The 22,500-nt window shown below is 41.5% G+C and overlaps 1 protein-coding gene across 9 annotated transcripts in view; it reads left to right on the top strand.

The window, feature by feature from the left end:
* The window catches only part of RBFOX2 (RNA binding fox-1 homolog 2), a 554,363-nt gene that overhangs the window by 382,213 nt on the left and 149,650 nt on the right, over positions 1-22,500 (top strand). The window lies entirely within an intron of this gene.

The following is a 22,500-nucleotide window of genomic DNA, read 5'->3' as shown; positions in this document are numbered from 1 at the left end:
TTGACAGACACAATCTTATTTTTGCATCAGCAAGGCCACTGTCAAAGGGAAATCAGCAACCAAACCGGATACTGTACTCAATATGTGGTATTCAAGCTGTTATAAAGAAATTTGAAGAATCAGCAGAGGTCAAGGACAAAAAAAGGACTGGAAGGCCAAGATAATTTTTAAAATCTGATGAGAAGTTCCTTAGAGTTTCTTCTTTGAGAGACCGGAAGAAGCCCAGCAAGGACCTGGCTCAGCATCTGGCAACTTCATCGGGATAACAAGTTGACCCTTCTACAGTCCGAATAAGCTTGATCAGGAATGGTCTTTGTGGAAGGGTAGCAGCCAAGAAAAGACTAAGATTTGTTAAAGCTCACAAAGATTGGAATGAAGATCAGTGGAAAAGAGTATTATGGAGTGACAAATCCAAGTTTGACATTTTTGGTTCCAATCGTTGACAATATGTGAGAGGAAGAGTTAAGGGGATAGATGGAAGACTGAGTGCTTGTGGCCTTCAGTAAAACATTGTGGAGGGTCTGTCCTGGTTTGGGGCTGCATTTATGCCAATAGTGCTGGCGATATTGTCCGAATTGATGGGATCATAAATGCTGAAAATTACAGCGGTTTTAATTCATCATACCATTCCTACTGGAAAGCGCCTGATGGGAATGATTTTATTTTTCAGCATAATGATCTTAAGCACACAGCTAATGCAGTGAAATCATATTTGTAGAGAAAAACAGCTGATAAAACACTGACAGTCATGGACTGGCCTCCACAGAATCCAGACCTAATTATTATAGAGGCCGTAGGGGTCACCTGGTCAGAGAAAGAAATAAGACAACCTAAATCTAAAGAAGAACTCTTGGAAGTGCTGAAGGAAGGCTAGTAACAGAAGATTACTTCAGAAAATTCTCTGTGTATACATGTGTATGTATGAGTATGTATGTGTATACATGTGTATGTATGTGTGTGTATATATGAGTATGTATGTATGTATATACATGTGTATGTGTGTGTGTATGCATGAGTATGTGTGTATGTATGTGTGTGTATGTCTGTGTGTCTGTGTGTGTGTATGTATGTGTATACATGTGTATGTATGTGTATACGTGTGTGTGTATGTATGTGTATACATGTGTGTGTATGTGTGTGTGTATGTAAGTGTATACATGTGTGTGTGTGTATGTATGAGTATGTATGTGTATACATGAGTGTGTATGTATGTATGTGTGTATATGTATGTGTGTGTATATGTATGTGTATGTATGAGTATACGTGTGTGTGTGTGTGTGTATATGTATGAGTGTATGTGTGTGTGTGTATGAGTATGTATTTGTATGTATGTGTGTATGTATATATGTGTGCATGTGTATACATGTGTATGTATATATATGTGTATACATGTGTATGTATGAGTAGGTATGTGTATACATGTGTATGTGTATGTATGAGTAGGTATGTGTATACATGTGTATGTATGAGTAGGTATGTGTATACATGTGTATGTATGAGTAGGTATGTGTATACATGTGTGTGAGTATGTATTTGTGTGTGTATGTATGTGTATACATGTGTATGTATGTGTTTATGTATGTGTATACACGTGTATGTATGAGTATGTGTGTGTATACATGTATGTGTATGTATGAGTATGTATGTGTATACATGTGTATGTATGAGTATGTATGTGTATATATGTATGTGTATGTATGAGTATGTATGTGTATACATGTGTATGTATGAGTATGTATGTGTATATATGTATGTGTATACATGTGTATGTATGAGTATGTATGTGTATATATGTATGTGTATACATGTGTATGTATGTGTATGTATGTGTATGTATGAGTATGTATGTGTATACATGTGTATGTATGTGTGTGTGTATGTATGAGTATGTATGTGTATACATGTGTATGTATGAGTATGTATGTGTATACATGTGTATGTGTGAGTATGTATGTGTATACATGTGTTTGTATGTGTGTGTTTGTATGTGTGTCTGTGTGTGTATGTATGAGTATGTATTTGTGTGTATGTGTATGTATTTGTGTGTATGTGTATGTATTTGTGTGTATGTATGAGTATGTATCTGGATACATGTGCATGTATGAGTATGTATGAGTATGTATATGTGTTTGTATGTATGTGTGTGTGTGTGTAATGTGTATGTATGTGTGTATACATGTGTATGTATGTGTACGAGTTTGTATGTGTATGTATGTATGTATGAGTGTGTATTTCTTCTATAAAGGTAAGACGAGTCCACGGATTCATCCTTTACTTGTGGGATATTATCCTTCCCTACAGGAACTGGCAAAGAGCACCACAGCAGAGCTTAGCTCCACCCCCAGTCATTTTCTGGGCCTACTCTAAGTACTAGGAAGGGTAAAGTGAAAGAGGTGATAAAATATTAGTTTTTAATTTCTTCAAGCAAAAGTTTATTTTAAATGGTACCGGTGTGTACTATTTACTCTCAGGCAGCAGATGGATGAAGACTACTGCCTGGAGGATGATGATCTTAGCATTTGTAATTAAGGTCCATTACTGTTCCCACAGAGGCTGAGGAGTACAGGAAACTTCAGTGTGAGGAACGGTTTCATGCTATGCAGCAATGAGGTATGTTCAGTCATATTTTTCTGGAGAGACTGTGTATTTCAGAAAGGCTGACATTATACCCAGGAGGGCAAGGGTAAGCAGTAAACCTAGAGCTAAAAGAAGGTCATTACTTAGCTTGCATATGGAGCCAGTTTCTAATATGGTTGACACTGAATCAAATGTTTGTGAGCAAACGTTTTTTTGTTGATTGGGAGTGCTTAACGTTTTTGGGCAATTTTATTAGGACACATATGGCTTAATTTTCGGCTCTTAGGACCCATATGGCTAGTTATAACCGCTCTGGTGCGGTTCTTTAAGGCTGAGGAAACATCGAGTGAGATGAGCGGGGCCTATTTTCGCGCCTCAGATGCGCAGTTAGTTTTGTCAGCAAGCTCTAACTCCTGAGGGCCGTGGTGGATGTTTTGGGCCTAATCAAAGTTTTTACCCCACACTTTCAATCTCTGAGGGCAGGTAGGGCCACAGAAGTGTTTTTTCCGGATCTGGGCCTATTTTCGATCCGGTTTGGAAATTAAGGGGTTAATTGTTAAAAAAAATTTGTGGCGCAATCTTAACTACCTATAGTGTGGTCTACATACAAAATTTTGAAAAAAATTGGTGCATGTTTAGGCTGTTTTGCAGAACGTGTATACTTTTTTTCTCTTAAAGGCACAGTACCGTTTTTTAAGATTGTTATTTTTTCACTAAATAAAGTGTTTTCATGCTTGTTTGTAGTCCTTACTAGCCTGTTCAACATGTCTGACATTGAGGAAAGTCAATGTTCAATATGTTTAGAAGCCATTGTGGACCCTCCACTTAGAATGTGTCCCTCATGCACTGAAAGGTCAATAAATTGTAAAGAACATATTTTAGCTACTAAAAGTATGTCACAGGATGATTCTCAATCAGAAGAGAATCAGGTTTTGCCATCTAATTCTCCCCAAGTGTCACAACTGTTAACGCCCGCACAAGCAACGCCAAGTACTTCTAGTGCGTCTAATTCTTTCACCCTGCAAGATATGGCCGCAGTTATGAATACTACCCTCACAGAGGTTTTACCTAAGCTGCCTGGGTTGCAGGGGAAGCGCAGTAGGTCTGGTGTGAGAACAAACGCTGAGCCCTCTGACGCTTAATTATCCATATTCGATGTACCCTCACATTGTTCTGAAGTGAGGGATTTGCTGGCTGAGGGAGAGATTTCTGATTCAGGAAATATGTTCACTCAGACAGATTCAGATATGACGGCTTTTAAATTTAAACTAGAACACCTCCGCTTATTGCTCAGGGAGGTTTTAGCAACTCTGTATGATTGTGACCCTATTGTAGTTCCAGAGAAATTGTGTAAAATGGACAGATTCCTAGAAGTTCCTGCCTACACTGATGTTTTTCCGGTCCCTAAGAGGATTTTGGAAATTGTTACTAAAGAGTTGGATAGACCAGGTATTCCGTTTGCTCCCCCTCCTACTTTTAAGAAAATGTTTCACATATCTGACGCTGTGCGGGACTCGTGGCATCCCTAAGATGGAGGGAGCTATTTCTATCCTGGCTAAGCGTACAACTATACCTATTGAGGACAGTTGTGCTTTCAAAGATCCTATGGATAAAAAAAATTAGAGGGTCTTCTGAAGAAAATATTTGTTCACCAAGGTTTTCTTCTCCAACCTATAGCGTGCATTGTTCCTGTAACTACTGCAACGTCCTTTTGGTTCAAGGCTCTGGAAGAGGCTCTTCAGGTTGAGACCCCATAAGATGATATTCTGGATAGAATTAGGGCTCTCAAGCTAGCTAATTCTTTCATTACAGATGCCGCTTTTCAATTGGCTAAATTAGCGGCGAAGAATTCAGGTTTTGCCATTTTAGCGCGTAGAGCGTTATGGCTTAAGTCCTGGTCTGCTGATGTGTCATCAAAATCTAAGCTTTTAGCCATCCCTTTCAAGGGTAAGACCCTATTCGGGCTTGAACTGAAAGAGGTCATTTCAGACATCACTGGAGGGAAAGGCCATGCCCTTCCTCAGGATAAGACGAATAAGATGAGGACCAAACAAAATAATTTTCGTTCCTTTCGGAACTTCAAAGGTGGTCCCTCTACCTCTTCCCCTGCCGCAAAGCAAGAGGGGAATTTTGCTCAATCCAAGTCAGTCTTGATACCTAACCAGACTTGGAACAAGGGTAAACATGCCAAGAAGCCCGCTGCTGCCACCAAGACAGCATGACGGGGTAGCCCTCGATCCGGGACTGGATCTAGTAGGGGGCAGACTTTCTCTCTTCGCTTGGGCAAGAGACGTTCAGGACTCCTGTGCTTTAGAAATTGTAACCCAGGGGTATCTTCTAGATTTCAAAGATTCTCCCCCAAGGGGGAGATTCCATCTTTCTCAATTGTCTGTAAACCAGACAAAAAGAGAAGCGTTCTTACGCTATGTAGAAGACCTATATACCATGGGAGTGATCTGCCCAGTTCCGAAAACAGAACAGGGGCAAGGGTTCTACTCCAATCTGTTTGTGGTTCCCAAAAAAGAGGGAAACTTCAGACCAAGTTTGGATCTCAAGATCCTAAACCAATTCCTCAGAGTCCCATCCTTCAAGATGGAGACCATTCGGACTATTTTGCCAATGATCCAGGAGGGTCAATATATGACCACCGTGGACTTAAAGGATGCGTATCTACACATTCCTATCCACAAAGATCATCACAAGTTCCTCAGGTTCGCCTTTCTGGACAAGCATTACCAGTTTGTGGCTCTTCCCTTCGGGTTGGCCACAGCTCCCAGAATTTTCACAAAGGTGCTAGGGTCCCTTCTGGCGGTTCTAAGGCCGCGGGACATAGCTGTGGCGCCTTATCTGGACGATATCTTAATCCAGGCGTCAACTTTCCAACTAGCCAAGTCTCTCACGGACATCGTGGTGGCTTTTCTAAGATCTCACGGGTGGAAGGTGAGCGTACAAAAGAGTTAACTTATCCCTCTCACAAGAGTTCCTTTCCTGGGAACTCTGATAGATTCGGTGGACATGAAAATTTTTCTGACGGAGGACAGGAAATCAAAAATGTTATCCATCTGCCGAGCTGTTCATTCCATTCCTCGCCCGTCAGTGGCTCAGTGTATGGAGGTAATAGGCTTAATGGTAGCGGCAATGGACATAGTTCCATTTGCTCGCTTGCATCTCAGACCACTGCAACTTTGCATGCTCAAACAGTGGAATGGGGATTATGCAGATTTATCTCCTCAGATAAATCTGGACCAAGAGACCAGAGACTCTCTTCTTTGGTGGTTGTCACAGGATCATCTGTCCAAGGGAATGTGTTTCCACAGGCCAGAGTGGGTCATAGTGACGACGGACGCCAGCCTATTGTGCTGGGGTGCAGTCTGGAATTCCCTGTAAGGCTCTCCTTCTGATAAATATTCTAGAACTGAGAGCAATATTCAACGCACTTCAGGCGTGGCCTCAGCTGGCGTCGGCCAGATTCATAAGATTCCATTCGGACAATATCACGACTGTAGCATATATCAATCATCAGGGCGGAACAAAGAGTTCTCTAGCAATGGTAGAGGTTACCAAAATAATTTGATGGGCAGAGACTCACTCTTGCAATCTATCAGCAATCTATATCCCAGGAGTGGAGAACTGGGAAGCGGATTTTCTAAGTCGTCAGACTTTTCATCCGGGGGAGTGAGAACTCCATCCGGAGGTGTTTGCACAATTGATTCGGCAATGGGGCACACCAGAATTGGATCCGATGGTGTCTCGTCAGAACGCCAAACTTCCTCGTTACGGGTCCAGGTCAAGAGATCCTCAGGCAGTACTGATAGATGCTCTAGCAGTACCCTGTTCATTCAACCTGGCTTATGTGTTTCCACCATTTCCTCTCCTTCCTCGTTTGATTGCCAGAATCAAACAGAAGAGAGCTTCAGTGATTTTGATAGCACCTGCGTGGCCACGCAGGACTTGGTATGCAGACCTGGTGGACATGTCATCTCTTCCACCATGGACTCTGCCATTGAGACAGGACCTTCTGATTCAAGGTCCGTTCCAGCATCCAAATCTAGTTTCTCTGCGGCTGACTGCTTGGAGATTGAACGCTTGATCTTATCCAAGCAGGGTTTCTCTGAGTTGGTCATATATACCTTGATTCAGGCTCGAAAGCCTGTCACCTGGAAAATTTATCATAAGATATGGCGTAAATATCTTTATTGGTGCGAATCCAAAGACTACTCATGGAGTAAGATCAGGATTCCTAGGATTTTGTCCTTTCTCCAAGAAGGATTGGAGAAGGGGCTATCAGCTATATAGAAGGGACATCTGCTTTATCAATTCTACTGCACAAACGTCTGGCAGATGTTCCAGACGTTCAGTCATTCTGTCAGGCTTTAGTTGGAATCAAGCCTGTGTTTAAACCTGTTGCTTCGCCATGGAGTTTGAATTTAGTTCTTAAGGTTCTTCAAGGGGTTCCGTTTGAACCTATGCATTCCATAGATATTAAGCTTCTATCTTGGAAAGTTCTGTTTTTAGTTGCTATCTCTTCGGCTCAAAGAGTTTCTGAACTATCTGCATTGCAATGCGACTCGCCTTATCTTGTTTTCCATGCTGATAAAGTGGTTTTGTGTAGCAAACCTGGATTCCTTCCTAAGGTTGTTACTAATAAGAATATTAATCAGGAAATTGTTGTTCCTTCTCTGTGTCCTAATCCTTCCTCTAGGAAGGAGCGTCTATTGCGCAACTTGGACGTGGTTCGTGCTTTAAAGTTTTACTTGCAAGCGACCAAAGATTTTCGTCAAACATCTTCTTGTCGTCTATTCTGGAAAACGTAGAGGTCAAAAAGCTACGGCTACCTCTCTTGCCATTTGGCTGAAGAGCATCATCCGTTTGGCATACGAGACTGCTGGACAGCAGCCTCCTGAAAGAATTACAGCTCACTCTACTAGAGTGGTGGCTTCCACATGGGCTTTTAAAAATGATGCTTCTGTTGAACAGATTTGTAAGGCTGCGACTTGGTCTTCGCTTCATACCTTTTCCAAATTTTCCAAATTTGATACATTTGCTTCTTCGTAGGCTATTTTTGGGAGAAAAGTTCTTCAAGCAGTGGTGCTTTCTGTTTAACCATCTGTCTTGTCCCTCCCGTTCATCCGTGTCCTGTAGCTTTGGTATTGTATCCCACAAGTAAAGGATGAATCCGTGGACTCGTCTTACCTTTATAGAAGAAAACTAAATTTATGCTTACCTGATAAATTGATTTCTTCTATGGTAAGACGAGTCCACAGCCCGCCCTGTCATTTTAAGACAGATTATATTTTTTTATTTAAACTCAGTCACCTCTGCACCTTGTAGTTTCTCCTTTTTCTTCCTGTACATTCGAATGACTGGGGGGTGGAGCTAAGGGAGGAGCTATATAGACGGCTCTTCTGTGGTGCTCTTTGCCACTTCCTGTAGGGAAGGATAATATCCCACAAGTAAAGGATGAATCCGTGGACTCGTTTTATCATAGAAGAAATCAATTTATCAGGTAAGCATAAATGTAGTTTTGTGTGTATGTATGTGTATACATGTGTATGTATGAGTATGTATGTGTGTGTATGGATGTGTATACATGTGTATGTATGTGTATACATGTGTATGTATGTGTATGTATGTGTATGTATGAGTATGTATGTGTATGTATGTGTGTGTATGGATGTGTATACATATGTATGTGTGTGTATACATGTGTATGTATGTGTATGGATGTGTATACATGTGTATGTATGAGTATGTATGTGTATACATGTGTATGTATGTGTATACATGTGTATGTATGTGTATGTATGTGTATGTATGTGTATACATGTGTATGTATGAGTATGTATGTGTATACATGTGTATGTATGAGTATGTATGTGTATGTATGAGTATGTATGTGTATGTATGTGTATGTATGAGTATGTATGTGTATACATGTGTATGTATGAGTATGTATGTGTATACATGTGTATGTATGTGTATACATGTGTATGTGTATACATGTGTATGTGTGAGTATGTATGTGTATACATGTGTGTGTATGTGTATACATGTGTGTGTATGTGTGTATGTATGTGTATACATATGTATGTATGTGTATGTACGTGTGTGTTTATGTATGTGTATGTACGTGTGTGTTTATGTGTGTGTATGTATGTATGAGTATGTATGTGTATACATGTAGGTGTATATGTATGTATATGTATATGTATGTGTATACATGTGTGTGTATACATGTGTATGTATGTGTATACGACCGTGTGTGTATACATGTGTATGTATGTGTATACGACCGTGTGTGTATACATGTGTATGTATGTGTATATGACCGTGTGTGTATACATGTGTATGTATGTGTATACGACCGTGTGTGTATACATGTGTATGTATGTGTATACGACCGTGTGTGTATACGACCGTGTGTGTATACATGTGTATGTATGTGTATACGTGTGTGTATACATGTGTATGTATGTGTATACGTGTGTGTATACATGTGTATGTATGTGTATACGTGTGTGTATACATGTGTATGTATGTGTATACGTGTGTGTATACATGTGTATGTATGTGTATACGTGTGTGTATACATGTGTATGTATGTGTATACGTGTGTGTATACATGTGTATGTATGTGTATACGTGTGTGTATACATGTGTATGTATGTGTATACGTGTGTGTATACATGTGTATGTATGTGTATACGTGTGTGTATGTATGTGTATACGTGTGTGTGTATGTATGTGTATACGTGTGTGTATGTATGTGTATACGTGTGTGTGTATGTATGTGTATACGTGTGTGTGTATGCGTGTGTGTGTATGTATGTGTATACGTGTGTGTGTGTGTATGTATGTGTATACGTGTGTGTGTGTGTATACGTGTGTGTGTGTGTATACGTGTGTGTGTATGTATGTGTATACATGTGTATGTATGTGTATACATGTGTATGTATGTGTATACATGTGTATGTATGTGTATACATGTGTATGTATGTGTATACGTGTGTGTGTATGTATGTGTATATGTGTGTGTGTGTATGTATGTGTATACGTGTGTGTATGTATGTGTATATGTGTGTGTGTATGTGTATATGTGTGTGTATGTGTATACGTGTGTGTATGTATGTGTATACGTGTGTGTGTATACGTGTGTATGTATGTGTGTATTTATTTATGTATGTGTGTACATGTATACGTGTGTGTGTGTATACGTGTGTGTGTATGTATGTGTATACATGTGTATGTATGTGTATACGTGTGTGTGTATGTATGTGTATACATGTGTATGTATGTGTATACGTGTGTGTGTATGTATGTGTATACGTGTGTGTGTATACATATGTATGTGTATACGTGTGTGTATACATGTGTATGTATGTGTGTATTTATTTATGTATGTGTGTACATGTATGTGTGTATGTATGTGTGTACATGTATGTGTTTGTTGTATGTGTGTACATGTATGTGTATGTATGCGTGTACATGTATGTGTTTGTATGTGTGTACATGTATGTGTATGTATGTGTGTACATGTATGTGTATGTATGTGCGTACATGTGGGTATACATGTGAGTACATGTGGGTATACATGTGCGTACATGTGGATATACATGTGCGTACATGTGTGGGTATACATGTGCGTACATGTGTGGGTATACATGTGCGTACATGTGTGTGTGGGTATACATGTGCGTACATGTGTGTGTGTGGGTATACATGTGCGTACATGTGTGTGTGTGGGTATACATGTGCGTACATGTGTGTGTGTGGGTATACATGTGCGTACATGTGTGTGTGTGGGTATACATGTGCGTACATGTGCGTACATGTGTGTGTGTGTGGGTATACATGTGCGTACATGTGTGTGTGTGTGGGTATACATGTGCGTACATGTGTGTGTGTGGGTATACATGTGCGTACATTTGTGTGTGTGGGTATACATGTGCGTACATGTGTGTGTGTGGGTATACATGTGCGTACATGTGTGTGTGTGGGTATACATGTGCGTACATGTGTGTGTGTGGGTATACATGTGCGTACATGTGTGTGTGTGGGTATACATGTGCGTACATGTGTGTGTGTGGGTATACATGTGCGTACATGTGTGTGTGTGGGTATACATGTGCGTACATGTGTGTGTGTGGGTATACATGTGCGTACATGTGTGTGTGTGGGTATACATGTGCGTACATGTGTGTGTGTGGGTATACATGTGCGTACATGTGTGTGTGTGGGTATACATGTGCGTACATGTGTGTGTGTGGGTATACATGTGCGTACATGTGTGTGTATACATGTGCATACATGTGTGTGTGTATACATGTGCGTACATGTGTGTGTGTATACATGTGCGTACATGTGTGTGTGTATACATGTGCGTACATGTGTGTGTGTATACATGTGCGTACATGTGTGTGTGTATACATGTGCGTACATGTGTGTGTGTGTGTGCGTACATGTGTGTGTGTGTGCGTACATGTGTGTGTGTGTGCGTACATGTGTGTGTGTGTGCGTACATGTGTGTGTGTATACATGTGCGTACATGTGTGTGTATACATGTGCATACATGTGTGTGTGTATACATGTGCGTACATGTGTGTGTGTATACATGTGCGTACATGTGTGTGTGTGTGCGTACATGTGTGTGTGTGTGCGTACATGTGTGTGTGTGTGCGTACATGTGTGTGTGTATACATGTGCGTACATGTGTGTGTATACATGTGCGTACGTGTGTGTGTATACATGTGCGTACGTGTGTGTGTATACATGTGCGTACGTGTGTGTGTATACATGTGCGTACGTGTGTGTGTATACATGTGCGTACGTGTGTGTGTGTGTATACATGTGCGTACGTGTGTGTGTGTGTATACATGTGCGTACGTGTGTGTGTGTGTGTATACATGTGCGTACGTGTGTGTGTATACATGTGCGTACGTGTGTGTGTATACATGTGCGTACGTGTGTGTGTATACATGTGCGTACGTGTGTGTGTATACATGTGCGTACGCGTGTGTGTATACATGTGCGTACGTGTGTGTGTATACATGTGCGTACGTGTGTGTGTGTGTATACATGTGCGTACGTGTGTGTGTGTATACATGTGCGTACGTGTGTGTGTGTATACATGTGCGTACGTGTGTGTGTGTATACATGTGCGTACGTGTGTGTGTGTATACATGTGCGTACGTGTGTGTGTGTATACATGTGCGTACGTGTGTGTGTGTATACATGTGCGTACGTGTGTGTGTGTGTATACATGTGCGTACGTGTGTGTGTGTGTGTATACATGTGCGTACGTGTGTGTGTGTGTGTATACATGTGCGTACGTGTGTGTGTGTATATATGTGCGTGTATGCGTGTGGGTGTGTTTATGCATGTGTATGCGTATGTATTATTATTATTATTATTATACTTTATTTATGAAGCGCCAACATATTCCGCAGCGCTGTCCATGGATACAGTTAATTTAAATAAAACATTGATATAAAACTTAAGAGACAGGACAAAATTTACAAACACATACAGGAGGGATTGAAGGCCCTATTCCCGTGGGAACTTACAATCTAGAAGGGTAGGAGGTTGAGAAACAGGAGGTGAGGACTGCAAGATTGAGAGAAAGATGTTAAAGCAGAGTTAGATGAGGGAAGTGAAATTAATTTATTATTGAGTTGGGTGGTCGGCTTCTCTGAACAAAAAAGTCTTCAGGGAGCATTTAAAGGAAGAAAGATTAGGACAGAGCCTGACAACACGAGGGAGAGTGTTCCGGAGGGTAGGTCCTGCACGAGGGAGAGTGTTCCAGAGGGTAGGTGCTGCACGACAGAAGTCCTGCAGTCTAGCATGAGAGGAGGTGATAGTCGCGGATGCAAGGAGCAGGTCATTGATGGATCTTAGTGGGCGGGCTGGAGTATACTTGTTTATTAGAGAGGATAGGTAGAGGGGAGCAGCGTTGGTGATAGCTTTGTATGCAAGGGTGAGAATTTTGAATTTAATTCTGCTGTGAATGGGGAGCCAATGAAGGGACTCGCAGAGAGGTGCATCAGATACAGAGCGATGGGAAAGGTGTGTGTATGCGTGTGTGTGTGTGTATATATATATATATATATATATATATATATATATGTATGTGTGTGTAAGTATGTGTATGTGTGATTACATGTGTATTTATCCACTTATATAGATGATAAAAGAGATTACAGTCAACCAGAGTGGCCCACAAGCTTGTAACCCCCCTGGCAGTGGTAATGTGCATGCAGACGGTGACCCTCTTCCCTGTGAGATGCAGTGACTTTATCCCAAGGACACAGAAACAGCTGTGCCCAATGACAGCTTTATGGAAGGCTGTGATATGAGATCTCGGTGTGGTGCAGACAGCCAGGGGCACAAACTAGTATGTGTATGAGGAGGCTTCATCCTGCTGTCTCTACGGTGAGGCTACTTGTTTTATCCACTACACCTACAGCCTGTATTTTATCTGTTTTATCCAGTGAGTTATCATACTCTGATCTCCCAGCTTAGTCAGGACAAGTTTATACAGCATCTGGTGACCCCAGACACAGCAGGACAGCCCCCCATAAAACACATTCCCTGTGCTTTACATATGTACTTTTATAGCCTGTGCTGTAGGCTGGCATGACTCACGCAGTAGGGTTACAAGCACTGTGTCATTTACCTGGCTCAGAGAGGTTCAGCTAATCAATAAGTGTTCCCACCCATCTGCTGCATCAGGAATAAATATGATTGATGTTACAGTGTAACGTCTCTTAAGTCTATTTTACTTGTATTCCTCTCAAATTTGCTTTCTGGTATGATTTGTTACAGCGGGTATAGTGGGTATAGGCTGGGCATTATCCTGGGGTGAATAAGTATCCTCACCTGAGGGGTGTGTACATGAGATGGTACAGCGGGTATAGTGGGTATAGGCTGGGCATTATCCTGGGGTGAATAAGTAGCCTCACATGAGGGGTATGTACATGAGATGGTACAGCGGGTATAGTGGGTGTATTCTTGGCATTATGCTGGGGTGAATAAGCAGCCTCACCTGAGGGGTGTGTACATGAGATGGTACAGAGGGTATAGTGGGTATAGGCTGGGCGTTATTCTATGGTGAATAAGTAGCCTCACATGAGGGCTGTATACATGAGGTGGTACAGAGGGTATAGGCTGGGCGTTATTCTCGGGTGAATAAGTACCCTCACATGAAGGGTGTGTACATGAGATGCTACAGTGGGTATAGGCTGGACATTATCCTGGGGTGAATAAGTAGCCTCACATGAGGGGTGTGTACATGAGATGGTATAGTGGGTATAGGCTGGGCATTATCCTGGGGTGAATAAGTATCCTCACCTGAGGGGTGTGTGCATGAGATGGTACAAACTTTTGTAATACAGCACTTAATTACCGATACATACTGTGCATATATAAACATGTATTGTGTGTGCAGACCTTTTGTAATGCAGCGCTTAATTTCTGATTTTTACTGTGCATATATAAACATTTGTGTGTACAGACTTTATGTAATGCAGCACTTAATTACTGATATATACTGTGCATATATATATATATATATATATATATATATATATATATATAACATTTATTGTGCGCACAGACTTTATTTCTCTTGTAAGGTGTATCCAGTCCAGGGGTTCATCCATTACTTGTGGGATATTCTCCTTCCCAACAGGAAGTTGCAAGAGGACACCCACAGCAGAGCTGTCTATATAGCTCCTCCCCTAACTGCCACCCCCAGTCATTCTCTTGCAACTCTCGACAAGATAGGAAGTATAAGAGATATGTGGTGACTTAGTGTAGTTTTTACCTTCAATCAAGAGTTTGTTATTTTTAAACGGTACCGGCGTAGTACTGTTTTACTCCTAGGCAGAAATTAGAAGAAGAATCTGCCTGGAGGTTGATGATCTTAGCGGTTTGTAACTAAGGTCCATTGCTGTTCTCACGCATAACTGAAGAGTATGGGAAAGACTTCAGTTGGGGGAACGGTTTGCAGTTTACCTGCTTTGAGGTATGTTCAGTATATTTATTTCTAGAGAGATAAGATCTAGAAAATGCTGACAGAGCCTTGTATAATTGAGGTAAGCCTGATGCAGTGATTTAACAACGACTGGGATCATGCTTACAAAAAAGGGTAATATTCATGTTAATACTCATATTTCTTAGTGTCAAAACGTTTACATGTTATATAGAAAGAACGTTTTTTCTCTGAGGGTGATAAATCGTTTTTTGGGGCCTAGTTTCCACATGGCTAGTCAGATACTCCTAGGAGTATTTTCTTAAGGCTCTCTGACATCAAGTGCATGGTGGCAGGGGCCTATTTTCGCGCTCTAGATGCGCAGTTCTTATTCAGACTGAGACATCCAGCTTCCCCAAAGGAGTCCTCTGGCATCTGAGGACCACTATAGAGGGCTTATTTATTCCCTAAATCGTATTTGAGGGCAGGTAGGAGCCACAGCAGAGCTGTGGCAAGGTGTTTAACTGTTAACGTTTTTTAACGTTTTTCAAATCCGGTTTGGGGCCTAAAGGGTTAATCATCCATTTGCAAGTGGGTGCAATGCTACTTTAGTCCCTTATACACACTGTAAAAATTTCGAAGATTTTACTACTTTTTAAAGGATTACTTTCTGTCATAATTTTTAAGCTAAACAACTAACATATTAACGTTAATAAACATTAATTAAAACCTACTGACCTATATTTTCTCCAAAACGAAGTTTAATAATGTTCTAAAAGTTATATCTTTTATTCACCGATGATGTCACGTTATCCTGCCCACTATTTTCAGCACTGAGTGTTCAAAATACTTAAACCAATAACTTTGTGTTTAAAGCGCCATTTTGAAACCTAGGTTTTGTAAACGGATTGGTACAGAGCAAAGGATGCCCATGGAGTGGGTTTGGAAAACAATTAAATTTGCAGACAAGATTTCTGATATACGGTAGAGATATGTTAATGAAATGCTATTGATAAAAAGCGTATTTGGGGTAGTTAGTTAGTAACAGGCATCGAAAATATTTACTTACAGTGGCCCTTTAACACTGTTTTGCAGTTTATGTGATATTTTTTTTTCTCTTGAAGGCACAGTACCGTTTTTGTTTAATTGCTGTTTCACATTTATTAAAGTGTTTTCCAAGCTTGCTGGTCTCATTACTAGTCTGTTAAACATGTCTGACATAGAGGAAACTCCTTGTTCAATATGTTTAGAAGCCATTGTGGAACCCCCCTCTTAGAATGTGTACCAAATGTACTGAAATTTCTATAAATTATAAAGACCATATTATGGCATTTAAAGATTTATCACCAGAGGTTTCTCAGACTGACAAAAGGGAGGTTATGCCATCTAGCTCTCCCCACGTGTCAGAACCTATAACTCCCGCTCAAGTGACGCCAAGTACATCTAGCGCGTCCAATGCGTTTACCTTACAAGACATGGAGGCAGTTATGACTAATACCCTCACAGAGGTATTGTCCAAACTGCCAGGGTTACAAGGAAAGCGAGACAGCTCTGGGGCTAGAACAAATACAGAGCTTTCTGACGCTTTAGTAGCTATGTCTGCTATACCCTCACAATGCTCCGAAGCCGCGGCAAGGGAGTTGCTTTCTGAGGGTGAGATTTCAGATTCAGGGAAGACGTTACTTCAGTCCGATTCTGAAATGACAGCCTTTAAAATTAAGCTTGAACACCTCCGCTTATTGCTCAGGGAGGTTTTAGCAAATCTGGATGACTGTGACCCCATTGTAGTTCCAGAGAAATTGTGTAAAATGGACAAATACTTTGAAGTGCCTGTCTTTCGAGTCCCTACGAGGTTCTCGGAAATTATTACTAAGGAATGGGATAGACCAGGTGTTCCGTTCTCTCCCCCTCCTGCTTTTAAAAAGATGTTTCCCATAGATGCCGCTATACGGGACTTGTGGCAGACAGTCCTTAAGGTGGAGGGTGCTGTTTCTACCCTAGCTAAGCGTACAACTATCCCCGTCGAGGACAGTTGTGCTTTCTTAGATCCTATGGATAAAAAATTGGAGGGTCTCCTTAAGAAAATTTTTATCCATCAAGGTTTTATTCTCCAGCCTCTTGCATGCATTGCCCCAGTTACTGCTGCAGCGGCTTTTTGGTTCGAGTCTCTTGAGGAGGCTCTACAGGTGGAGACCCCGTTAGATTTTAGACAGGATTAAAGCTCTCAAGTTAGCTAATTCCCTTATTTCTGATGCCGTTTTTCATCTAACCAAACTAACGGCTAAGAATTCAGTTTTTGCCATTCTGGTGCGTAGGGCGCTATGGCTTAAGTCCTGGTCAGCAGACGTTACTTCAAAGTCTAAGCTTCTTAACATCCCCTTCAAAGGACAGACCCTATTCGGGCCGGGCCGGGCCTGAAGGAGATAATTTCTGATATTACTGGAGGAAAAGGTCACGCCCTTCCTCAGGATAAGTCCAATAAATTAAGGACCAAACAGAATAATTTTCGTTCATTTAGAAACTTCAGGAGTGGCGCAGTTTCAGCTTCCTCTAATGCAAAACAAGAGGGAAATTTTGCCCAGTCCAAACCTGTCTGGAGACCGAACCAGGCTTGGAACAAGGGGAAGCAGGCCAAAAAACCTGCTGCCGTCTCTAAGACAGCATGAAGGAGTAGCCCCCGATCCGGGACCGATCTAGTAGGGGGCAGACTTTCTCTCTTTGCCCAGGCTTGGGCAAGAGACGTCCAGGATCCCTGGGCATTAGAGATTGTTTCCCAGGGATATATTCTGGACTTCAAAGCTTCATCTCCAAAGGGGACATTTCATCTCTCACAATTATCTGTAAACCTGATAAAGAGAGAGGCATTCTTACGTTGTGTTCAAGACCTACTGGTTATGGGAGTGATCCAACCAGTTCCAAGGGAGGAACAGGGGCAGGGCTTCTATTCAAATCTGTTTATAGTTCCCAAAAAAGAGGGAACTTTCAGACCAATCTTGGATCTCAAGATGCTAAACAAATTTCTCAGGGTCCCATCCTTCAAGATGGAGACTATCCGAACCATCCTCCCTATGATCCAGGAGGGTCAGTATATGACTACCGTGGACTTAAAGGATGCTTATCTCCACATTCCGATTCACAGAGATCACCGCAGGCTAGAGTGCACTATAGTGACGACAGATGCCAGCCTTCTGGGCTGGGGCGCAGTCTGGAACTCCCTGAAGGCTCAGGGTTCGTGGACTCAGGAGGAAGCCCTCCTTCCGATAAACATTCTGGAACTGAGAGCGATATTCAATGCTCTTCAGGCTTGGCCTCAACTAGATGCGGTCAGGTTCATCAGATTTCAGTCGGACAATATCAAGACTGTAGCCTATATCAACCATCAGGGGTGAACAAGAAGCCCCCTGGCAATGTTGAAGGTTTCAAAGATAATTCTATGGGCAGAGGTTCACTCTTGCCATCTCTCAGCTATCCATATCCCAGGAGTAGAGAACTGGGAGGCGGATTTTCTAAGTCGGCAGACTTTTCATCCGGGGGAGTGGGAGCTCCATCTGGAGGTATTTGCCCAGCTGATTCAACTATGGGGCAAACCAGAACTGGATCTGATGGCGTTTCGTCTGAACGCCAAGCTTCCTTGTTACGGGTCCAGGTCAAGGGATCCCCAGGCAGCGCTGATAGATGCTCTAGCAGTGCCCTGGTCCTTCAGCCTGGCTTATGTGTTCCCACCATTTCCTCTCCTCCCTCGTCTGATTGCCAAGATCAAGCAGGAGAGAGCTTCAGTGATTTTGATAGCACCTGCGTGGCCACGCAGGACTTGGTATGCAGATCTGGTGGACATGTCATCCTTTCCACCATGGACTCTGCCGCTGAGGCAGGACCTTCTACTCCAAGGTCCATTCAAACATCCAAATCTAATTTCTCTGCGGCTGACTGCTTGGAGATTGAACACTTGATTTTATCAAAACCTGGTTTCTCCGAGTCGGTCATTGATACATTAATTCAGGCTCGAAAGCCTGTCACCAGGAAAATCTATCATAAGATATGGTGTAAATATCTTCATTGGTGTGAATCCAAGGGTTACTCATGGAGTAAAGTCAGGATTCCTAGGATATTATCCTTTCTCCAATAAGGATTGGAGAAGGGATTGTCAGCTAGTTCCTTAAAGGGATAGATTTCTGCTCTGTCCTTCTGCACAAGCGTCTGGCAGATGTTCCAGATGTTCAGGCGTTTTGTCAGGCTTTAGTTAGAATCAAGCCTGTCACTTTAAGGCAGGTGTTTTTTATTTTTAAACTACAGTCACCACTGCACCCTATAGTTTCTCCTTTTTTCTTGCTGGTCTTCGGTCGAATGACTGGCTTTGGCAGTTACGGGAGGAGCTATATAGACAGCTCTGCTGTGGGTGTCCTGTTGCAACTTCCTGTTGGGAAGGAGAATATCCCACAAGTAATGGATGAACACGTGGACTGGATACACCACAAGAGAAATAAATTTATCAGGTAAGCATAAATTTTGTTTTAATGCAGCACTTAATTACTGATATATACAGTGCATATATAAATATTTGTGTGTGCAGACCTTATGTAATGTGGCACTTAATTACTGATTATATACTGTGCATATATAAACATTTATTGTGTTATAGATCTTTTGTAATGCAGCACTTAATTACTCCTATGTACTTTGCATATATAAACATTTATTGTGTGTGCAGACCTTATGTAATTAGGCACTTAATTACTGATATATACTGTGCATATATAAACATTTATTGTGTGTGCAGACCTTATGTAATGCGGCATTTAATTACTGATATATACTGTGCATATATAAACATTTATTGTGTGCGCAGACCTTATGTAATTAGGCACTTAATTACTGATATATACTGTGCATATATAAACATTTATTGTGTGTGCAGACCTTAAGTAATGCAGCACTTAATTACTGATATATACTGTGCATATATAAACATTTGTGTGTGCAGACCTTATGTAATGCAGCACTTAATTACTGATATATACTGTGCATATATAAACATTTATTGTGTGTGTAGACCTTATGTAATGCAGCACTTAATTATTGATATATACTGTGCATATATAAACATTTATTGTGTGTGCAGACCTTATGTAATGCAGCACTTAATTACTGATATATACTGTGCATATATAAACATTTGTGTGTGCAGACCTTATGTAATGCAGCACTTAATTACTGATATATACTGTGCATATATAAACATTTATTGTGTGTGTAGACCTTATGTAATGCAGCACTTAATTACTGATATATACTGTGCATATATAAACATTTATTGTGTGTGCAGACCTTTTGTAATTCAGCACTTAATTACTGATATATACTGTGCATATATAAACATTTATTGTGTGTGCAGACCTTATGTAATGCAGCACTTAATTACTGATATATACTGTGCATATATAAACATTTATTGTGTGTGCAGACCTTATGTAATGTAGCACTTAATTACCGATATATGCTGTGCATATATAAACATTTATTGTGTGTGCAGACCTTATGTAATGCAGCACTTAATTACTGATATATACTGTGCTTATATAAACATTTATTGTGTGCACAGACCTTACGTAATGCAGCACTTAATTACTGATATATACTGTGCATATATAAACATTTATTGTGTGTGCAGACCTTTTGTAATGCAGTGCTTATTTGCTGATCTATACCGTGCACATGCACCCACATATATATAAAGTCACATTTGTCTGGTTGTTATATGACTGCCATCATATATTGTACTTGGTGTACATGATGTTTGTATTGGAATGAACCAGCACCATGTACAAACCCAGTGGCTATAAAATAGGAGGACATGATTCAGTTGTTATGGGTAAAATGATGTCTCGGATTTGGCAGCAGTATGTGATGCATAGAGCAGATGATGCCAGTCTTATAATTTAGATAATGACCCATCTTATGCGCATGTGACAGAGGTTACACTGCACAGATACACAGGGAAGGTATTGTGCTGTTCATTCATTCAATGCATCTTCCAGCTGTTGCTGTGGGATCAGCATTAGGTCTTGTTATGGCGAATGCCCAGCGGCAGAACTTTTATCACTTTTTGCAATAAGATATTTTTAGTGAAATTTTTCTGCAGGTCGTTTTGAAATAAAATGAGTTATGCTAAAGCACCAATTCCATTGCAGTATGCATGGTCTGTACACTGACCATCAGTACGTGCGGTCTGTACACTGACCATCTGTACGCACGGTCTGTACACTGACCATCTGTACGCACGGTCTGTACACTGACCATCAGTACGCACGGTCTGTACACTGACCATCAGTACGCACGGTCTGTACACTGACCATCAGTACGCACGGTCTGTACACTGACCATCAGTACGCATGGTCTGTACGCTGACCATCGGTGCGCGCGGTCTGTACGCTGACCATCGGTGCGCGCGGTCTGTACGCTGGTCATCGGTGCACGCGGTCTTTACGCTGATCATCGGTGCGCGCGGTCTGTACGCTGATCAACGGTGCGCGCGGTCTGTACGCTGATCAACGGTGCGCGCGGTCTTTACGCTGATCATCTGTGTGCGCGGTCTTTACGCTGATCAACGGTGCGCGCGGTCTGTACGCTTAGCATCGGTGCGTGCGGTCTGTACGCTTAGCATCGGTGCGTGCAGTCTGTACGCTTAGCATTGGTGCGCGCGGTCTGTACGCTTAGCATCGGTGCGCGCGGTCTGTACGCTGAGCATCGGTGCGCGCGGTCTGTACGCTGAGCATCGGTGCGCGCGGTCTGTACGCTGAGCATCGGTGCGCACGGTCTGTACGCTGAGCATCGGTGCGCGCGGTCTGTACACCAGGCACTTGACTGAAGACATTCAAGGAACAAAAATGCTGAAGAAGCACAAGTGGTGCCAAACAGTTGGATTTAAAAAGACGGTTAGGTGATGGAGTTGAAATTATTTATCCAGAAAGCAGTTTAAAGCCTGTAAATAAATGTTCTTAAGTGATGGTAAACTTGACCGTACATTGTTACATATATTGCTATGTACATTGCCACATACATTGTTACGTACATTGTTACGTACATTGTTACGTACATTGCTACATACATTGTTACATAGATCGCTACGTACATTGTTACATAGATCGCTACGTACATTGTTACATAGATCGCTACGTACATTGTTACATAGATCGCTACGTACATTGTTACATAGATCGCTACGTACATTGTTACAGAAAGATACAGACACTCTATGGCAGCAGAGTTTGCAGCTATTTATAACTATAAACATTGTTGCAAATGCAGCTGCTAGATGGCTAATGAAACGTGCACACTCCTGATCTCACCTAGAATTACTCTTTAAGGGGATAGAAAGGTAAAAAATGAAATGTGCATAGGAGCCTTTCATTTTTATGTAGAATAATTTTTTGCAATAAGTGCTTCTAGTAAAAGTTATTACTGTTTATCAGCAGCATAGACACATATGCTATTAGTGCCCGTGCACCAGTATTCAAACACCACGCCATCTCAGAGTTGCCATTGGCTTCTATGATACAAATTAAGTCTTCACAGGCACAATACAAACCACGACCAGCTCTCTGAGCTTGAATACTGATGTACGGGCACTCAGAGCATATCTGCATATGCCGCTGAAAACTAATATTGCAAAAAAATGGTTCAATTTAAAGTCATGGTAAATGTTAAGGTATCTCAAACACATAATGGAATCATAAATAACCTTTTTAGTAAAACAGCTGTATTTTTAAAAATATTTTAACCCTAACTTTATAACATTTTAGTCTTACTCGTAACTGGTCCTTCCTCCGCCCCCCCCGCCCCCCCCCCCCCCCCCCCCACACACACACACACACACACACACACAGAGTTAGTCAAAATGTGCATGCGGAGCTGGAATACAAGTTTTGTTTTTTTCTTGTATTAATGCTGTATGGCAG

Source organism: Bombina bombina, chromosome 7 (genome assembly GCF_027579735.1).
Source record: "Bombina bombina isolate aBomBom1 chromosome 7, aBomBom1.pri, whole genome shotgun sequence".
Lineage (NCBI taxonomy): Eukaryota > Metazoa > Chordata > Amphibia > Anura > Bombinatoridae > Bombina > Bombina bombina.
The sequence above is the reverse complement of the archived record's forward strand: the minus strand, read 5'-3'. Positions and strand labels throughout refer to the sequence as shown.